This window comes from Cherax quadricarinatus, chromosome 83, assembly GCF_038502225.1.
Source record: "Cherax quadricarinatus isolate ZL_2023a chromosome 83, ASM3850222v1, whole genome shotgun sequence".
Classification (NCBI taxonomy): domain Eukaryota; kingdom Metazoa; phylum Arthropoda; class Malacostraca; order Decapoda; family Parastacidae; genus Cherax; species Cherax quadricarinatus.
In genome coordinates this window covers 6,417,023-6,435,822 of record NC_091374.1, presented here as the reverse complement: position 1 = coordinate 6,435,822, position 18,800 = coordinate 6,417,023, and the positions used below count along the sequence as shown (strand labels likewise).

The window sequence follows — 18,800 nt, the reverse complement described above, 5'->3', positions numbered from 1 at the left end:
CAAACTTGACTGCTACCCACCCCACCTGTGTCATCTTCACGGGTTTAGCATTTCTAAATTTATTATAATCATGGGGAACGCTAAACCCGGAATGGAAGGTTCAATTCAGGGAACTGGAGGACAGATCCAATTCCCTAGATCAAGATCCCCTCACCAGCGTCAAGGAACCTCCCTTGAGGGGTGCATTTCTAAATGAATGTAATAATAACTTCGGGAACACGGACGGGTTTTTTTAGTTTTTAAGACAATACTGTTTAGTCAAGCCCTAAAATTATGAATCGTAATTTTGAAATATATGTTAGACAAGCATTGTATAAGTTTACCCATGAAATGTGATAACAGTGGAAAGGCTAACATCATTTTAAGCTTTTAAGACTTTAATTCTGTTTATTCAAGTTTATTCAAGTTATAATTATTGATATACTGTAATAAACCAGTATAATGTTAGTTGTGTAATGTCTGAAGATATCCTCGTTGTCCTACTGTCTCCCAGCCCGGCTGAGATCTATTTAATTAGTTTAATGTTTATTATACATTCTAAACCCAACCTGTGGGTGGTAGTCAAAAGATTACAGAGGTACATAACGGGTCCAGGAACTGGACCCCAAAGTTATGATAGCTGAGCAAGTTACAAAGGTAATGAACTCCGGGTAGATCTGGTCACATCTATTTAGAGAACATATTCTGTATGCATTCCCTGACAAGAAAACCTAGCTGGCTTTAGTTCTCACCACGTAACTATAATATTGAACAGTAAACCTAAAATATAATTTTGTCTAAAAAAGTAATTCGTAACTCAGGGTTCTTAACTTCAACAGTGTGAAAGTTGTGTACAAGTGTAGCCTCGCCCTCCTTGTTGTGGTACCTGCACTCTGGTCTTCACAATCCCCTCAAGGTTCCTTGATGTTGGTGAGGGGCTCTTGATTTAGGGAATTGGATCTGCGCTCCAGTTCCCCAAATTAAGCCTGAATGCCTTCCACATCCCCTCCCCCAGGCGCTGTATAATCCTCCGGGTTTAGCGCTTCCCCTTTGATTATAATAATAATAATAATAATGGTCTTCACAATATTATATTTAGAGAGGAGCGTCAAGTCCGTAGGGATCATACACCACCAGAGGGAAGGAGAGGCAGCCAGATTTGATTCAAGGGAGAAAAAATGTAATTCTTTGCATCAAGAGCCTCTCACTGGCATCAAGGAACCTCCCTCGGGGGACAATTTTACTAGAGCGTTTATGGCATATTTTACTATTACTGTAATTACAGTTACCCATGATTAGCTGGTATTTGACATAGTATATCCTAGATTTAATAGTGATTTTGCCATCAAGGATTAAAATACATTGATTTTGTAATGAAATCTTAAAGAATTTAATAAGATCATGCAGTATTTGCATCGCAGATGTAAAATAAATTTTTTTTTGTCTGCTGAGTGCTCAGTTTATTATGCATCTCATGGTTATCCTGTGAGGTGTCGCGCCAGGCACTGCATTACACAGGTCACAGTGAAGCTTCATAACACTTCAGTGAATATAGTTATACCCGGTGGATAGTAGCCGCTGAAAAGATTTCAGGAAGGGGAAGAGGATTTGTTGGTGGGATCTTAACAACCAGGTATGTCAGTGAATTGGTTGATATGTTGATTTTCCACCTCATCTTAATTCCAGAGAAGCTCACTAAGTTGGCTAAGTATTTGCGATCTTGGCTTAAATAATAACGCTCATCTTGCCATATAGGACAAAGTGAAAATTTGTGTATGCAATAATTTCGCCAAAATCATTCAGAACCTAACGAAAAAAATATATTTAATTGTGTTTGTTTAGTACTAAATTGTTGTAAACGTATTTAAAATATATTTAGTTAGGTTAGGCTAAAATAAATTGCTCTTGTTATAATAAGGTTAGGTAAGTTTTCTAAGATTCTTTTGGTGCAAAATTAAATTTTTTTACATTAACATTAATGAAAAAAAAATCTTTAAACGTATAAGAGAAAATATGAGAAAGGACTTGATTTTAAATGAGTTCTTGCTAATTATCCAGTTTTACATATTCGGCACGACATATATATATATATATATATATATATATATATATATATATATATATATATATATATATATATATATATATATATATATATATATTATCGTGCCGAATATGTAAAACTGGTCAATTAGCAAGAACTCATTTAAAATTAAGTCCTTTCTAAAATTTTCTCTTATACATTTAAAGATATATTTTTTTCATTAATGTTAATGTAAAAAAATTTAATTTTGCACCAAAAGAATCTTAGAAAACTTACCTAAACTTATTATAACAAGCGCAATTTATTTTAGCCTAACCCAACTAAATATATTTTAAATACGTTTACAATAATTTAGTACTAAACAAACACAATCAAATATATTTTTTTCGTTAGGTTCTGAATGATTTTGGCGAAATTATTGCATACACAAATTGTCACTTGTCCTATATGGCAAGATGAGCGTTGCTATTTAAGTCAAGATCGCAAGTTCTGCCTATTCGGCACGACATATATATATATATATATATATATATATATATATATATATATATATATATATATATATATATATATATATATATATATATATATATATATATATATATATATATATATATATATATATATATATATATATATATATATATATATATATGATATGATATGATATGATAGCCTGTGGTGGAGTTTGAACGAAAACAATCGTCTTCCTGCAGAGGAAATCAGGACAGAAATTAGGCTGTTTACTGGACCATTCATTCAACACTACAAGGTGTCTTCCCAAGCCTGTCCACTTGTTCAGCTGCTTGAATGTTCCCTGAAACGTGAGAGAATTGTTGTCATGTACCGAGATTGGAGTCTCTGTGCTGCTCTTGTTAAATAGCAGTATGAGCAAGACGCAAGTTAACATTCTTAACAAATATGGGTATCCTAGTAGCCTGTTTAAATATTAAAGGTGACGATTCCAAAGATGGTGACTTATATCCGGAGTAGGCTGGATTACCAGTATTTTACAATCCGTTTTTAGGCTTCTACTCTAATAAAAAAATAAACAAAAATATTAGCTACTTGTTTAGATGCTACCACGATATTTTGTTAAATTCGTATTTAACGACCGAAAGGTCGTCATAAGTTACTTTCTTGTATGTGCGGGTTATATGTGTATTGTTCCAGTCATGGTACTGTGCGTTTTTTATTATATATTCGTTAAATTGTTTGTAATTAGCGTAATACATGGTCTGAGGGGAGAGATGCATGTACAGGTTATATACATGAGGTACTGTGTATCATGCTGACACTCTTCTTAGTGTATAATCCTTATTTTAGAGATTATTCTTGATGGGAGTGCAATGGAGAATTGCAACCTTAGTGAACTACGTGCAATCTGCAGGCATTAAACTAGACACATGAAAGTTGGGTTGATGTATTTCTAGCGTCAGGGAGAGAAAGGGAACAGGTAGAATAAGAATAATTGACACGAATTGAGAAGGAAATATGAAGGACGGCGGGTGTAATAGTCTCTATTATTACAACCGCCGAGAATACTGGACAAATATTATAACAGTTTTATACATTAATTTCACAAGAAAATGTTTTCAAAAACCAGATACAAAATTGAACATTTATACAGTATATCAGTATATATCAAATGTATGTGGACACGAAATTAAAAAAAATTGCGTGATGACATTTGTGAGTGCAATAATACAACTGAAAAAAAAAGAGAAAACTTACAAAACCTATATGGACATTGACAAAACTAGCCAAAAGACTTAAAATATATTGGGTAAGATCTTTATTTACAGAATGTTACCGAAGTATTTCTGATCGTTCATTTCTATGATTGCATTAGTGCTGTGAACATCTAGGAGTCAAAATATGCATAATAGCTGCCGTATAAATCAAGAAACTTCAATATCAATGTGTATATAGGTACTCATATAAAGTGCTGTTTGCTATTGAGAGCAAAGTCATTATTATTATTATTATAATCAAAAAGAAGCGCTAAGCCACAAGGGCTGTACAGCGCTACAGAGAGCAAAGTCAGATATCTGAATTCTGTTATGTTATTTTTGTTGTTTACGTTTTTGAGCACCGGAGCACATATCCGGGTTCAGCATATTTATGTTTTCGAACGCCGAGTCAGATATCCGGATTCTGTATGTTCTTTAATACTCAAGTTTTATAATAGGACGTAGTACAAGGTATATATAAAACGTTAATAGAACATGAATTGATAGATACACTTCTTTCCTCTCCGGAGTATCTTCTGTTTTGAGAGTTCAGATACAGTAGCCGAAATTCCAGTATAATGTTAAGTACAATACAACCATACCTGGACATGACTAGACAATTTGTTTTTTAAATACAGTTCAAAATCTGCATTATACTTATGCATATGGTCCTGGAAATCATCTTTCCCACGGTCCGGTCCCAAACCAGTCCTCTGGTTGAGAGCCCGGTTACTCAGGCTGCTAGTGGTTGCTGCAATTTGTAATCCAACGGAGGCACCACTGCCCAGTTATTCAAGAACTGCTTGCGCTGTGCCCACATGTTCATTGCCATTATAATTAAACTGTTTCGTAAGAACAGTCATATCCCTAATGTTTTTCATCCTAATACATTATTTCTCTTCACGTAATATATACATTTATGTTACTGGAAGTTGTCGTATATAGAATGATTGCTGTCTCTACATTCCCCAATGAGAATTGGGGAATGTAGAGATACTTATTGCGCTGGAAGAAAATTTGGGTGAAAATTATCGGAGACTCAAATTATTTATTTTCGCGTAAACTGTAATTAATAGAGAAAATTAGTAATTTAATTACGCTTATATACATAGTGGTTAGTATTGATTAAAAAATGGGTGTGGCTCTGTGCGGCAAAAGTCATGGGTTGGCTAGTTTATTAGGTTTAAAGAATATAACTTAAACAATAGTCATTAAGGCTGCGTAATGATCACCTGTACAAGTCAAGGAATCTAATTCCATAAAAGAGATTAAAGCAGTCACAGTGAACACACAAACAAATCCCTCTCGGTGTATATACATTGTCTTAATTCTTTAGTATTATATGCAGAATATCCGGTAATGGGGAGTAGGAAGACAATCGTGTTTGATCCAAGTGTAGAATAGATCCATTTCCTTACCATTATCTAGGCAGATTCCTTGAAGGGATTCAGAAATTGTAGGCATGTCTTAGGTTAAATAATCCTGAAATACTGCTTGAGAATATGACTATATGCAAGACACATTCTGTTATACCTCTGTATATATGGCTTATCTATATAAAGAACTAAGTATAAGCGTCTGAGGGGATGTGCTGTTTACATAAGCACAGCTGTGTGGAGTAGCAGGTGTGTATCACTCGATGTAAACTCGGTTAGTCTTCTCTTGTTACGCAGGCTCTAGCTTTTTTTTTTTTTATTTAGCAAACCGGGATATATCAGCACTATACTGCTACCGTATTTTATGTGAGAATTACATAGTGGGGACAAAGGCTAGCTATTTCCCTGCCATATTTCATCAAGATGAGGAATGGAGGGAGAGGCACAGAGGTGGAGGGACAGAGATGTTCTCTGACACTGAGGGTAATAACGCCACACTTCACTTTTTTAAGTGTCAAACATTATAACTTACCACTGTTTGACAAATATTTTTCCTCCCGTGTAAATACCAGAGCAGATTACAGTCTCCGGGGTAAAATACAGATATCCAGTTTCTTGTAAACAGTATGGATGTGTTAGTCATGATAGTTCGTGTTCTCTGTAAAATATAAAGACAAGGGTAGTAATGCAGTGTTGTGTAACCGGTTTTTATACAAAAAAAAAATCGGGCACTATTATTGTTAATTCAACTTGCAGAAATTCAGAACGTGCTCTTGACCGTCTATCTCAGATTCTGTTCAACAATATTAACGATCACATTGCAACTAAAATAGCTTTATTAAGTGATCCAGGTCGGTATTTAAGCCAGAAAATTGTTTATGGTCTATTTTTAATATTTAATATTTTTAATATATAATTTAATATATGATATATTTAATATTTTAATGAAACTGGCAAGTCTGGTAATTTGTTCATTTACATAATGACAAAATGAGAGTATATTCAGTGAATATAGTGAATATACACAAATTTTAAGTTAAGCCCCATTTTAGCGAATCAAAATATCTTGTGTATAGAAGGCCTGAGCTTGCTACCATCTGCAGCTCATAAGACTGCCATCCCCACGAGCCCCTTTGGGGCGGGGCAGATGGTAGACCAGAGGCCTAGCTTCTCCCTACGAGCCCCGTGAGGGCGGGGACTGTGGCTAGGCCTGGGGACACTTGGTCCCAAAGATGAGGGGGTACTTGTACCTCCACCCATGGGAGACTTAGGTCTCGAGATACTCCCCAGATAGGGAGCCAAGGCCGGGTCACCACTACTTGGAAAAGACCCGGGCCGGGAGAGTACCGGCGAATAAGAAAAAAAAAAAATATCTTGTACAGGCGAATTCCTGCCTTAATATAGCCCACATTTTGTCAATAGGCTATGAACCTAGTACACCAGGCTAGTATTTAAATTAAACAATTTACACAAAAAGATTGTAGAATATGTGAGTTGATTATCAGTATTTTAGCAAAAGTTAGTCTTTGTTATTGTGGCTACATTCATCTGATATATCGTGACAAGAACTACAGTGTTGTACAGAATTAATGGAAAAAAATTATCCTGCACGGTATTTGTGAAAATTCTCATCTGAAAAATAAATTAAGTAATGCAAAGAAGGAAATAAAGTTATGAACGATAAAATACCGGAAGCGAGTCTAAGTTTGACGCTTTGTTATACGCAGCATACCCATCCTGTGGTGGAAGTAGCTCCTTACCCATCCTGTGGTGGAAGTAGCTCCTTACCCATCCTGTGGTGGAAGTAGCTCCTTACCCATCCTGTGGTGGAAGTAGCTCCTTACCCATCCTGTGGTGGAAGTAGCTCCTTACCCATCCTGTGGTGGAAGTAGCTCCTTACCCATCCTGTGGTGGAAGTAGCTCCTTACCCATCCTGTGGTGGAAGTAGCTCCTTACCCATCCTGTGGTGGAAGTAGCTCCTTACCCATCCTGTGGTGGAAGTAGCTCCTTACCCATCCTGTGGTGGAAGTAGCTCCTTACCCATCCTGTGGTGGAAGTAGCTCCTTACCCATCCTGTGGTGGAAGTAGCTCCTTACCCATCCTGTGGTGGAAGTAGCTCCTTACCCATCCTGTGGTGGAAGTAGCTCCTTACCCATCCTGTGGTGGAAGTAGCTCCTTACCCATCCTGTGGTGGAAGTAGCTCCTTACCCATCCTGTGGTGGAAGTAGCTCCTTACCCATCCTGTGGTGGAAGTAGCTCCTTACCCATCCTGTGGTGGAAGTAGCTCCTTACCCATCCTGTGGTGGAAGTAGCTCCTTACCCATCCTGTGGTGGAAGTAGCTCCTTACCCATCCTGTGGTGGAAGTAGCTCCTTACCCATCCTGTGGTGGAAGTAGCTCCTTACCCATCCTGTGGTGGAAGTAGCTCCTTACCCATCCTGTGGTGGAAGTAGCTCCTTACCCATCCTGTGGTGGAAGTAGCTCCTTACCCATCCTGTGGTGGAAGTAGCTCCTTACCCATCCTGTGGTGGAAGTAGCTCCTTACCCATCCTGTGGTGGAAGTAGCTCCTTACCCATCCTGTGGTGGAAGTAGCTCCTTACCCATCCTGTGGTGGAAGTAGCTCCTTACCCATCCTGTGGTGGAAGTAGCTCCTTACCCATCCTGTGGTGGAAGTAGCTCCTTACCCATCCTGTGGTGGAAGTAGCTCCTTACCCATCCTGTGGTGGAAGTAGCTCCTTACCCATCCTGTGGTGGAAGTAGCTCCTTACCCATCCTGTGGTGGAAGTAGCTCCTTACCCATCCTGTGGTGGAAGTAGCTCCTTACCCATCCTGTGGTGGAAGTAGCTCCTTACCCATCCTGTGGTGGAAGTAGCTCCTTACCCATCCTGTGGTGGAAGTAGCTCCTTACCCATCCTGTGGTGGAAGTAGCTCCTTGTGGTGGAAGTAGCCCACCTGTGGTGGAAGTAGCTCCTTACCCATCCTGTGGGAAGTAGCTCCTTGATCCTGTGGTGGAAGTAGCTCCTTACCCATCCTGTGGTGGAAGTAGCTCCTTACCCATCCTGTGGTGGAAGTAGCTCCTTACCCATCCTGTGGTGGAAGTAGCTCCTTACCCATCCTGTGGTGGAAGTAGCTCCTTACCCATCCTGTGGTGGAAGTAGCTCCTTACCCATCCTGTGGTGGAAGTAGCTCCTTACCCATCCTGTGGTGGAAGTAGCTCCTTACCCATCCTGTGGTGGAAGTAGCTCCTTACCCATCCTGTGGTGGAAGTAGCTCCTTACCCATCCTGTGGTGGAAGTAGCTCCTTACCCATCCTGTGGTGGAAGTAGCTCCTTACCCATCCTGTGGTGGAAGTAGCTCCTTACCCATCCTGTGGTGGAAGTAGCTCCTTACCCATCCTGTGGTGGAAGTAGCTCCTTACCCATCCTGTGGTGGAAGTAGCTCCTTACCCATCCTGTGGTGGAAGTAGCTCCTTACCCATCCTGTGGTGGAAGTAGCTCCTTACCCATCCTGTGGTGGAAGTAGCTCCTTACCCATCCTGTGGTGGAAGTAGCTCCTTACCCATCCTGTGGTGGAAGTAGCTCCTTACCCATCCTGTGGTGGAAGTAGCTCCTTACCCATCCTGTGGTGGAAGTAGCTCCTTACCCATCCTGTGGTGGAAGTAGCTCCTTACCCATCCTGTGGTGGAAGTAGCTCCTTACCCATCCTGTGGTGGAAGTAGCTCCTTACCCATCCTGTGGTGGAAGTAGCTCCTTACCCATCCTGTGGTGGAAGTAGCTCCTTACCCATCCTGTGGTGGAAGTAGCTCCTTACCCATCCTGTGGTGGAAGTAGCTCCTTACCCATCCTGTGGTGGAAGTAGCTCCTTACCCATCCTGTGGTGGAAGTGCTCCTTACCCATCCTGAAGTAGCTCCTTTCCCATCCTGTGGTGGAAGTAGCTCCTTACCCATCCTGTGGTGGAAGTAGCTCCTTACCCATCCTGTGGTGGAAGTAGCTCCTTACCCATCCTGTGGTGGAAGTAGCTCCTTACCCATCCTGTGGTGGAAGTAGCTCCTTACCCATCCTGTGGTGGAAGTAGCTCCTTACCCATCCTGTGGTGGAAGTAGCTCCTTACCCATCCTGTGGTGGAAGTAGCTCCATACCCAAGTAGCTCCTTGCCCATCCTGTGGTGGAAGTAGCTCCTTACCCATCCTGTGGTGGAAGTAGCTCCTTACCCATCCTGTGGTGGAAGTAGCTCCTTACCCATCCTGTGGTGGAAGTAGCTCCTTACCCATCCTGTGGTGGAAGTAGCTCCTTACCCATCCTGTGGTGGAAGTAGCTCCTTACCCATCCTGTGGTGGAAGTAGCTCCTTACCCATCCTGTGGTGGAAGTAGCTGTGGTGGAAGTAGCTCCTTACCCATCCTGTGGTGGAAGTAGCTCCTTACCCATCCTGTGGTGGAAGTAGCTCCTTACCCATCCTGTGGTGGAAGTAGCTCCTTCCTGTGGTGGAAGTAGCCCATCCTGTGGTGGAAGTAGCTCCTTACCCATCCTGTGGTGGAAGTAGCTCCTTACCCATCCTGTGGTGGAAGTAGCTCCTTACCCATCCTGTGGTGGAAGTAGCTCCTTACCCATCCTGTGGTGGAAGTAGCTCCTTACCCATCCTGTGGTGGAAGTAGCTCCTTACCCATCCTGTGGTGGAAGTAGCTCCTTACCCATCCTGTGGTGGAAGTAGCTCCTTACCCATCCTGTGGTGGAAGTAGCTCCTTACCCATCCTGTGGTGGAAGTAGCTCCTTACCCATCCTGTGGTGGAAGTAGCTCCTTACCCATCCTGTGGTGGAAGTAGCTCCTTACCCATCCTGTGGTGGAAGTAGCTCCTTCCCCATCCTGTGGTGGAAGTAGCTCCTTACCCATCCTGTGGTGGAAGTAGCTCCTTACCCATCCTGGAAGTAGCTCCTTACCCATCCTGTGGTGGAAGTAGCTCCTTACCCATCCTGTGGTGGAAGTAGCTCCTTACCCATCCTGTGGTAGCTCCTTACCCATCCTGTGGCGGAAGTAGCTCCTTATCCTTACCCATCCTGTGGTGGAAGTAGCTCCTTACCCATCCTGTGGTGGAAGTAGCTCCTTACCCATCCTGTGGTGGAAGTAGCTCCTTACCCATCCTGTGGTGGAAGTAGCTCCTTACCCATCCTGTGGTGGAAGTAGCTCCTTACCCATCCTGTGGTGGAAGTAGCTCCTTACCCATCCTGTGGTGGAAGTAGCTCCTTACCCATCCTGTGGTGGAAGTAGCTCCTTACCCATCCTGTGGTGGAAGTAGCTCCTTACCCATCCTGTGGTGGAAGTAGCTCCTTACCCATCCTGTGGTGGAAGTAGCTCCTTACCCATCCTGTGGTGGAAGTAGCTCCTTACCCATCCTGTGGTGGAAGTAGCTCCTTACCCATCCTGTGGTGGAAGTAGCTCCTTACCCATCCTGTGGTGGAAGTAGCTCCTTACCCATCCTGTGGTGGAAGTAGCTCCTTACCCATCCTGTGGTGGAAGTAGCTCCTTACCCATCCTGTGGTGGAAGTAGCTCCTTACCCATCCTGTGGTGGAAGTAGCTCCTTACCCATCCTGTGGTGGAAGTAGCTCCTTACCCATCCTGTGAAGTGGTGGAAGTAGCTCCTTACCCATCCTGTGGTGGAAGTAGCTCCTTACCCATCCTGTGGTGGAAGTAGCTCCTTACCCATCCTGTGGTGGAAGTAGCTCCTTACCCATCCTGTGGTGGAAGTAGCTCCTTACCCATCCTGTGGTGGAAGTAGCTCCTTACCCATCCTGTGGTGGAAGTAGCTCCTTACCCATCCTGTGGTGGAAGTAGCTCCTTACCCATCCTGTGGTGGAAGTAGCTCCTTACCCATCCTGTGGTGGAAGTAGCTCCTTACCCATCCTGTGGTGGAAGTAGCTCCTTACCCATCCTGTGGTGGAAGTAGCTCCTTACCCATCCTGTGGTGGAAGTAGCTCCTTACCCATCCTGTGGTGGAAGTAGCTCCTTACCCATCCTGTGGTGGAAGTAGCTCCTTACCCATCCTGTGGTGGAAGTAGCTCCTTACCCATCCTGTGGTGGAAGTAGCTCCTTACCCATCCTGTGGTGGAAGTAGCTCCTTACCCATCCTGTGGTGGAAGTAGCTCCTTACCCATCCTGTGGTGGAAGTAGCTCCTTACCCATCCTGTGGTGGAAGTAGCTCCTTACCCATCCTGTGGTGGAAGTAGCTCCTTACCCATCCTGTGGTGGAAGTAGCTCCTTACCCATCCTGTGGTGGAAGTAGCTCCTTACCCATCCTGTGGTGGAAGTAGCTCCTTACCCATCCTGTGGTGGAAGTAGCTCCTTACCCATCCTGTGGTGGAAGTAGCTCCTTACCCATCCTGTGGTGGAAGTAGCTCCTTACCCATCCTGTGGTGGAAGTAGCTCCTTACCCATCCTGTGGTGGAAGTAGCTCCTTACCCATCCTGTGGTGGAAGTAGCTCCTTACCCATCCTGTGGTGGAAGTAGCTCCTTACCCATCCTGTGGTGGAAGTAGCTCCTTACCCATCCTGTGGCGGACCAAGTGGTGGAAGTAGCTCCTTACCCATCCTGTGGTGGAAGTAGCTCCTTGCCCATCCTGTGGTGGAAGTAGCTCCTTACCCATCCTGTGGCGGAAGTAGCTCCTTGCCCATCCTGTGGTGGAAGTAGCTCCTTACCCATCCTGTGGTGGAAGTAGCTCCTTGCCCATCCTGTGGTGGAAGTAGCTCCTTGCCCATCCTGTGGTGGAAGTAGCTCCTTACCCATCCTGTGGTGGAAGTAGCTCCTTACCCATCCTGTGGTGGAAGTAGCTCCTTACCCATCCTGTGGTGGAAGTAGCTCCTTACCCATCCTGTGGTGGAAGTAGCTCCTTACCCATCCTGTGGTGGAAGTAGCTCCTTACCCATCCTGTGGTGGAAGTAGCTCCTTACCCATCCTGTGGTGGAAGTAGCTCCTTACCCATCCTGTGGTGGAAGTAGCTCCTTACCCATCCTGTGGTGGAAGTAGCTCCTTACCCATCCTGTGGTGGAAGTAGCTCCTTACCCATCCTGTGGTGGAAGTAGCTCCTTACCCATCCTGTGGTGGAAGTAGCTCCTTACCCATCCTGTGGTGGAAGTAGCTCCTTACCCATCCTGTGGTGGAAGTAGCTCCTTACCCATCCTGTGGTGGAAGTAGCTCCTTACCCATCCTGTGGTGGAAGTAGCTCCTTACCCATCCTGTGGTGGAAGTAGCTCCTTACCCATCCTGTGGTGGAAGTAGCTCCTTACCCATCCTGTGGTGGAAGTAGCTCCTTACCCATCCTGTGGTGGAAGTAGCTCCTTACCCATCCTGTGGTGGAAGTAGCTCCTTACCCATCCTGTGGTGGAAGTAGCTCCTTACCCATCCTGTGGTGGAAGTAGCTCCTTACCCATCCTGTGGTGGAAGTAGCTCCTTACCCATCCTGTGGTGGAAGTAGCTCCTTACCCATCCTGTGGTGGAAGTAGCTCCTTACCCATCCTGTGGTGGAAGTAGCTCCTTACCCATCCTGTGGTGGAAGTAGCTCCTTACCCATCCTGTGGTGGAAGTAGCTCCTTACCCATCCTGTGGTGGAAGTAGCTCCTTACCCATCCTGTGGTGGAAGTAGCTCCTTACCCATCCTGTGGTGGAAGTAGCTCCTTACCCATCCTGTGGTGGAAGTAGCTCCTTACCCATCCTGTGGTGGAAGTAGCTCCTTACCCATCCTGTGGTGGAAGTAGCTCCTTACCCATCCTGTGGTGGAAGTAGCTCCTTACCCATCCTGTGGTGGAAGTAGCTCCTTACCCATCCTGTGGTGGAAGTAGCTCCTTACCCATCCTGTGGTGGAAGTAGCTCCTTACCCATCCTGTGGTGGAAGTAGCTCCTTACCCATCCTGTGGTGGAAGTAGCTCCTTACCCATCCTGTGGTGGAAGTAACTCCTTACCCATCCTGTGGTGGAAGTAGCTCCTTACCCATCCTGTGGTGGAAGTAGCTCCTTACCCATCCTGTGGTGGAAGTAGCTCCTTACCCATCCTGTGGTGGAAGTAGCTCCTTACCCATCCTGTGGTGGAAGTAGCTCCTTACCCATCCTGTGGCGGAAGTAGCTCCTTACCCATCCTGTGGTGGAAGTAGCTCCTTACCCATCCTGTGGTGGAAGTAGCTCCTTAACCATCCTCTGGTGGAAGTAGCTCCTTACCCATCCTGTGGTGGAAGTAGCTCCTTGCCCATCCTGTGGTGGAAGTAGCTCCTTACCCATCCTGTGGTGGAAGTAGCTCCTTACCCATCCTGTGGTGGAAGTAGCTCCTTGCCCATCCTGTGGTGGAAGTAGCTCCTTGCCCATCCTGTGGTGGAAGTAGCTCCTTGCCCATCCTGTGGTGGAAGTAGCTCCTTGCCCATCCTGTGGTGGAAGTAGCTCCTTACCCATCCTGTGGTGGAAGTAGCTCCTTACCCATCCTGTGGTGGAAGTAGCTCCTTACCCATCCTGTGGTGGAAGTAGCTCCTTACCCATCCTGTGGTGGAAGTAGCTCCTTACCCATCCTGTGGTGGAAGTAGCTCCTTACCCATCCTGTGGTGGAAGTAGCTCCTTACCCATCCTGTGGCGGAAGTAGCTCCTTACCCATCCTGTGGCGGAAGTAGCTCCTTACCCATCCTGTGGTGGAAGTAGCTCCTTACCCATCCTGTGGTGGAAGTAGCTCCTTACCCATCCTGTGGTGGAAGTAGCTCCTTACCCATCCTGTGGTGGAAGTAGCTCCTTACCCATCCTGTGGTGGAAGTAGCTCCTTACCCATCCTGTGGTGGAAGTAGCTCCTTACCCATCCTGTGTTTGGTAGTCAGTTCTTGCTTATCCTATGGGTGGTAATCAACCCATACTTATCCTGTGTACATGAGCCACACATTCCCAACCTAAGGTCAGTAGCCCCCTATTCCCATCATGTGGGTGGTAGTCACCCTTGCCTATCGTGTGGGCAGTAGCCACTCCATACCCATCATGTAGTCAAAACACAGCAGGGGCACATAATGGGTTCACTGAACAAGTCTTAGCATTTTATTAACTTAACAAATTACAGTAGTAATTAACTTTTCAAGAGTAATGGATTCATTTACCCTAGTAGTGGGTTAATTATATAATAAATTTAGTCACAAACATTATATGAGGTAGAGAATATACAATTTTGTTACTGAAACTAACGTACATTAGCGAAAATAAATGCTGGTGTCGTCGTCGAGGCCATTATGTATTTGTGATCTAGGGACATCAACTTCTTTGGGTCCGGAACACCGTCATATATACGGCTTCACACGAGGAGTGGGCACTGCAAAGAGCATCACCACCCTCCTGGCAGGCATTGGGTCAAACAAGAGACCCAAAATTGTTGTCTTCCTGGACCTCGAGAAAGCCTTTGAGCTTGCCAGCGCACCAGCCATCCTCGACCTCCTAGCACGCAGGGGCGTGAGGGGTAGGCTCCTTGCCTGGATCTCTGCATACCTGCAGGACAGGTGTGCACGAGTGCGCTTCCAGGGACATGTGTCCACCCTCAGGCCCCTGGAAAATGGCACCCCGCAGGGAGGGGTCCTCAGCCCCGCTCTCTTCAATGTCCTGATGCATGAGCTGGTGCAGCTGCTGTTCTCTTTAGGCACCCAGCTGCTCAGCTACGCCGATGATCTTGCCCTCATCATCACCGAGAGATGCGGTTTGATGCTTAGAGCCCAACGTGACCTTAACCTCCTCTCCACCACCTGTCGTCGCCATGGCCTCAAGGTCTCGGCAGAAAAATCCAAGGCCATGATCCTGCACGCCCGAGTGCCGGAAGGGAGACTGCAGGTGTCGGGCATCAATCTCGGCTGGGTAGGCAGCTACCTGTACCTGGGAGTGCACATTGACAATCGGCTCTCCTTTCGGAATCAGGCAGAGTACGTCAGAGAGCGGACCATGCAACGGGTCACGGCCATGCGGGCCCTCGCCAACCCTAGGTCGGGGGCCAGCCGTGACATACTCCGATTATTCTACGTGCAGGCGGTGCGCTCTCTCGTCGACTATGGTGCACTTACCCTGGTCCATGCCCGCCCCAGTATTTTGGACGACGTCGAAGACGACTGCAGCTCGGATCATGCTGGGCGCGCCAAGGTGGACGAACACCGTGCCACTGAATCATGAGGCTCAACTGCAGCCCCTACACGATAGGATCGCCCTTGTGGCTGCCAGGAGGGTGGCCAAGTACGTACAACTCCCTGGTGGAGAGGGACTGCTGCAAGACCTCCTTGAACGTCAACAGGGAGACCTCAGGGAGTTTTCCGGCCGGCTGTGGGTGTGGTCGGTGGCAGATGTAGCGAGCAAACTTCTCCCCATGGCGCTTATCGTCGACAAGGGCTGTGACCAGCCTGTGGCGGGGTACTCTGTACTCCCGCCCTGGGCACCAGAAGCAGTTGTGGTCCACATCCAAGACCTCCCAGTTAGCAAGCGTCACTGTCCACAACACGTGCTGCAGCAAAGGGCTGCAATGAGTATTGCAGCAGCAGAGCACCCTGGCTCCCGGGATCCAGAGGCTGGCCGCACAGGTGCCGGGGTACACCATGTCACTCTGACGGCCGGATGGCGACTCCAGGATCACTGCACCATCCTCCAGGCAGAACTTCATGCCATCCAGAGGGCCCTGCAACGCGCTCCTGGATCATCGGCGACCCCCAATCATTCACGTCGATTCCAGAGCGGCGATCCAGGCCATCATGCACAGGGAGCCCAGGGACAACATCCGGCTAATTACTGCCATCAGGAAGGACCTGCAGACACTTAATGAGCAGGGACGGCAAGCAACAATCAACTGGATTCCGAGCCACATCGACCTCGCTGGGAATGATGCGGCGGATGGCGCGGCGAAGTCAGCAACCCTTGAACCCCAGCCAGTGACCACCATCGCCATCAGCCGCAGACAGGTGGACCTGTGGGCAGCCGCTGCAGCCAGGCGCCCGCTACCAGGGCCAGGCACATCGCGGAGCCGGATCTGGTACGACAGGGCGACCCGACGGGAGCCCCCGCCGAGCATGAGGAGGCTAGACAGGAAGTTGCAGGTTGGGATACACCGGCTGCGACTTGGCTACCCTACTGCGAAAAGACTCATCGACCGTGTGCGAGAGGAGTGCTGCTGCCATTGCAACCAGATGGTCCCCGAGCCACTAGTGCACTACCTCCTCGACTGCCCCGCGACGGTGTCACTCCGACGGAGGCACTTCCCAATGGCGCCTGGAGACCCGAACCGAGAAGACACCGCAGCCCGGCTGGTGTACCTGGCCGTCCGTGACCTGGGAACTCTCATCCCCATCCTGGCTGCCCACTCACCGCCTCGATGACGACGCCACATACAACGAAGAGTCGCCACGACCTCTCCATCTATTAACTCTCCTACTCTTCCTTCTTTCACTCCCCTACCTCCCCTCCCCATCACTTAAAAAAAAAAAATCCAAAGGAGCCTGTACCTGTTTTCTAGGTAAAAGTCTGAACTCGTCTAGAACCCATGCCACACTACCAACAACTTGACGGGGCGACAAGTGCCCGAAGACCCTTAACTCTGGCGATGCCTGCCAATACTGAAACTGTACTGTGCCAAAACAAAAGCATTCACATTGCTAAACTCACAAACTAGTATTTAGTCACTTAGCCATAATACCAACTTACCTCATAATTTGTAATACTTTACAATTAAGAATAAAACTAAGTCTGCCCGAAATGCCTAGCCATGCTAAGCGTTCTAGTGGTACACTCTGTAATCACTATTTTACTACATGTAAACCACACAATAACCAAATTTCTGTAAACTCAGCATTGTAATCCTTATAGAGAATAAACTTTGAATTTGAATTTGAATGAAGCCCAAGTTGACGCCTGCTGATGAAGATCAAGTGACGCCTGCTGAAGAAGATGAGAAGCGAGATGACACTCCCGTCGGGGAGTCGCCGCAAGAGAGAAGAAGAGGTTACCCTCCAGCCGGAGGGCCCAAGAAAGAAGACAGAAGAAAGAAGATGAACGGCACCCCCAACCGGGGACCACAGCCGGGTCACCATATGGAGAAGACCCGGGCCGGAAGTACCGGCAAACCTCTAATGAATGAATGAATTTGGGTATGGGGTATATAATAAAAAGCTAACTAACCATATTAAAATTAGTTTGATAGCTGTGTTATGCACTCCATATTCTCCATGTACATAAAAAATGACGGATTTTTTTGTTTTAATAAATAAAAACATTGTAACAAATCATACGTCCTCGAGCAGCTGTTGAGTATCGAAAATAATGTCTAACTAGTAACTAAGACAACTGCAGTTGATGCAATGCGCACTGTGTACGGTTAGGTAAGGTTTATCAGGAAACGGAACAAGCATCTCCTGATGCCTGTCTTAGACAGCTGATGACCCACCACTGGATCTTTTGGTCATCTGACCGAGGCCTTCCGCTGGCATACCGGTCCACCCCTTTAAAAATTATGGCCATATTTATAACCATTTATTCTGAGTGCGCACTATGTACACTAGCATCTCTTGATGTATAAGATATACTTTTACCATTCAGTCGGTGCAGTCTGTCTTTGCAAAATGTTCTTATTAACCTTAACATTGTTAAATTCCTGATGTAAATTCTTGCATGTTTTCAACAATTGTGGGTTATTGTTGAATATAAAATTCAAGGCTCCAGAAATAACTGCTAATTATGTAAACAAGTCAGTACAACTCCGCAAAATAAATGTGTTAAAATATGTGTGACTATTCACAAACAAGAAAGCTTAATTAGGCCTTAAGATTTAAAATAATCACAATCATCGATTAACAGAAGAATTAATTAGGATATCGAGGCTAACAGAATTAATTACAGAACGTTTTAAGTTCTAGATTCCTTTCGCCAAACATTTTACTTCCAAGATCTGTGAAGATAAACGTGTTTTAAGTATTCAGATATATGATTTTCTTTTAAATTAATTCAGCTAGTTTAATTATCATTCATATATGGAAATTAATGATGCCGGAAGCATCAGATATACCAATTTATGAAATCCACTGTAATACATTTCACAATGATTTTTATCTGTAACAAGAACTCTAGTTCTTTTTTATTAAGGTTGTAAAATATCCTCGATCCATCGTAACCTTATATGTATATATACTGAAGGTATTATATGTATGTGTGTATATTCTGAGATTATTATAATCAAAGAAATCTCTAAACCGACAAGGGATATATTCTGAGAGTTTAATCATTTTTTCATTGATTACTTTTCTTAGGGATTAAAGCATTCTTGACATGTGGTTATTAGTGATATACAACCTTCTAGTGACCTATTTAGTAGTGGATAGACGAAGCCTAATTAACTATCCCAACAATCACAGGAACATCAAGGTGCTTTGTCTCTCTTAAGCACTCAAAATGAAATTGTCAATTTTTGGAATTGTGTAATAAGGTAGAATAAATTAATTTTGTCTGCGTATACAAATTATTTCAGGAATATATTTTTTCAAGGCAGGTGTGTAATTTATGCAACGTTAGGCCTCTCATAACCTTAAGTCAAGTTTCATTCCTGTATTTCATGGATATTGGTCTGAAGGGAGGTGTCTACACGTCGGTGATAGGCTCTTGATCTAGGGAATTAGGGCTACCATGTACTTCCTAGGCTCATACC

The 18,800-nt window shown here is 45.2% G+C and overlaps 1 protein-coding gene across 4 annotated transcripts in view; it reads left to right on the top strand.

Annotated features, from left to right (window-relative positions):
* The window catches only part of LOC128702192 (cationic amino acid transporter 4), a 49,314-nt gene that overhangs the window by 19,924 nt on the left and 10,590 nt on the right, over positions 1-18,800 (top strand). The window contains exon 1 of one of the 4 annotated variants that reach the window (XM_053796296.2): positions 1,473-1,612. The exons of the other annotated variants lie outside the window; for them this stretch is intronic. The gene's annotated coding sequence lies outside the window, so the exon portion shown is untranslated. Of the gene's footprint in view, positions 1-1,472; positions 1,613-18,800 lie in introns of those variants that run through there. 4 annotated transcript variants of the gene reach the window in all.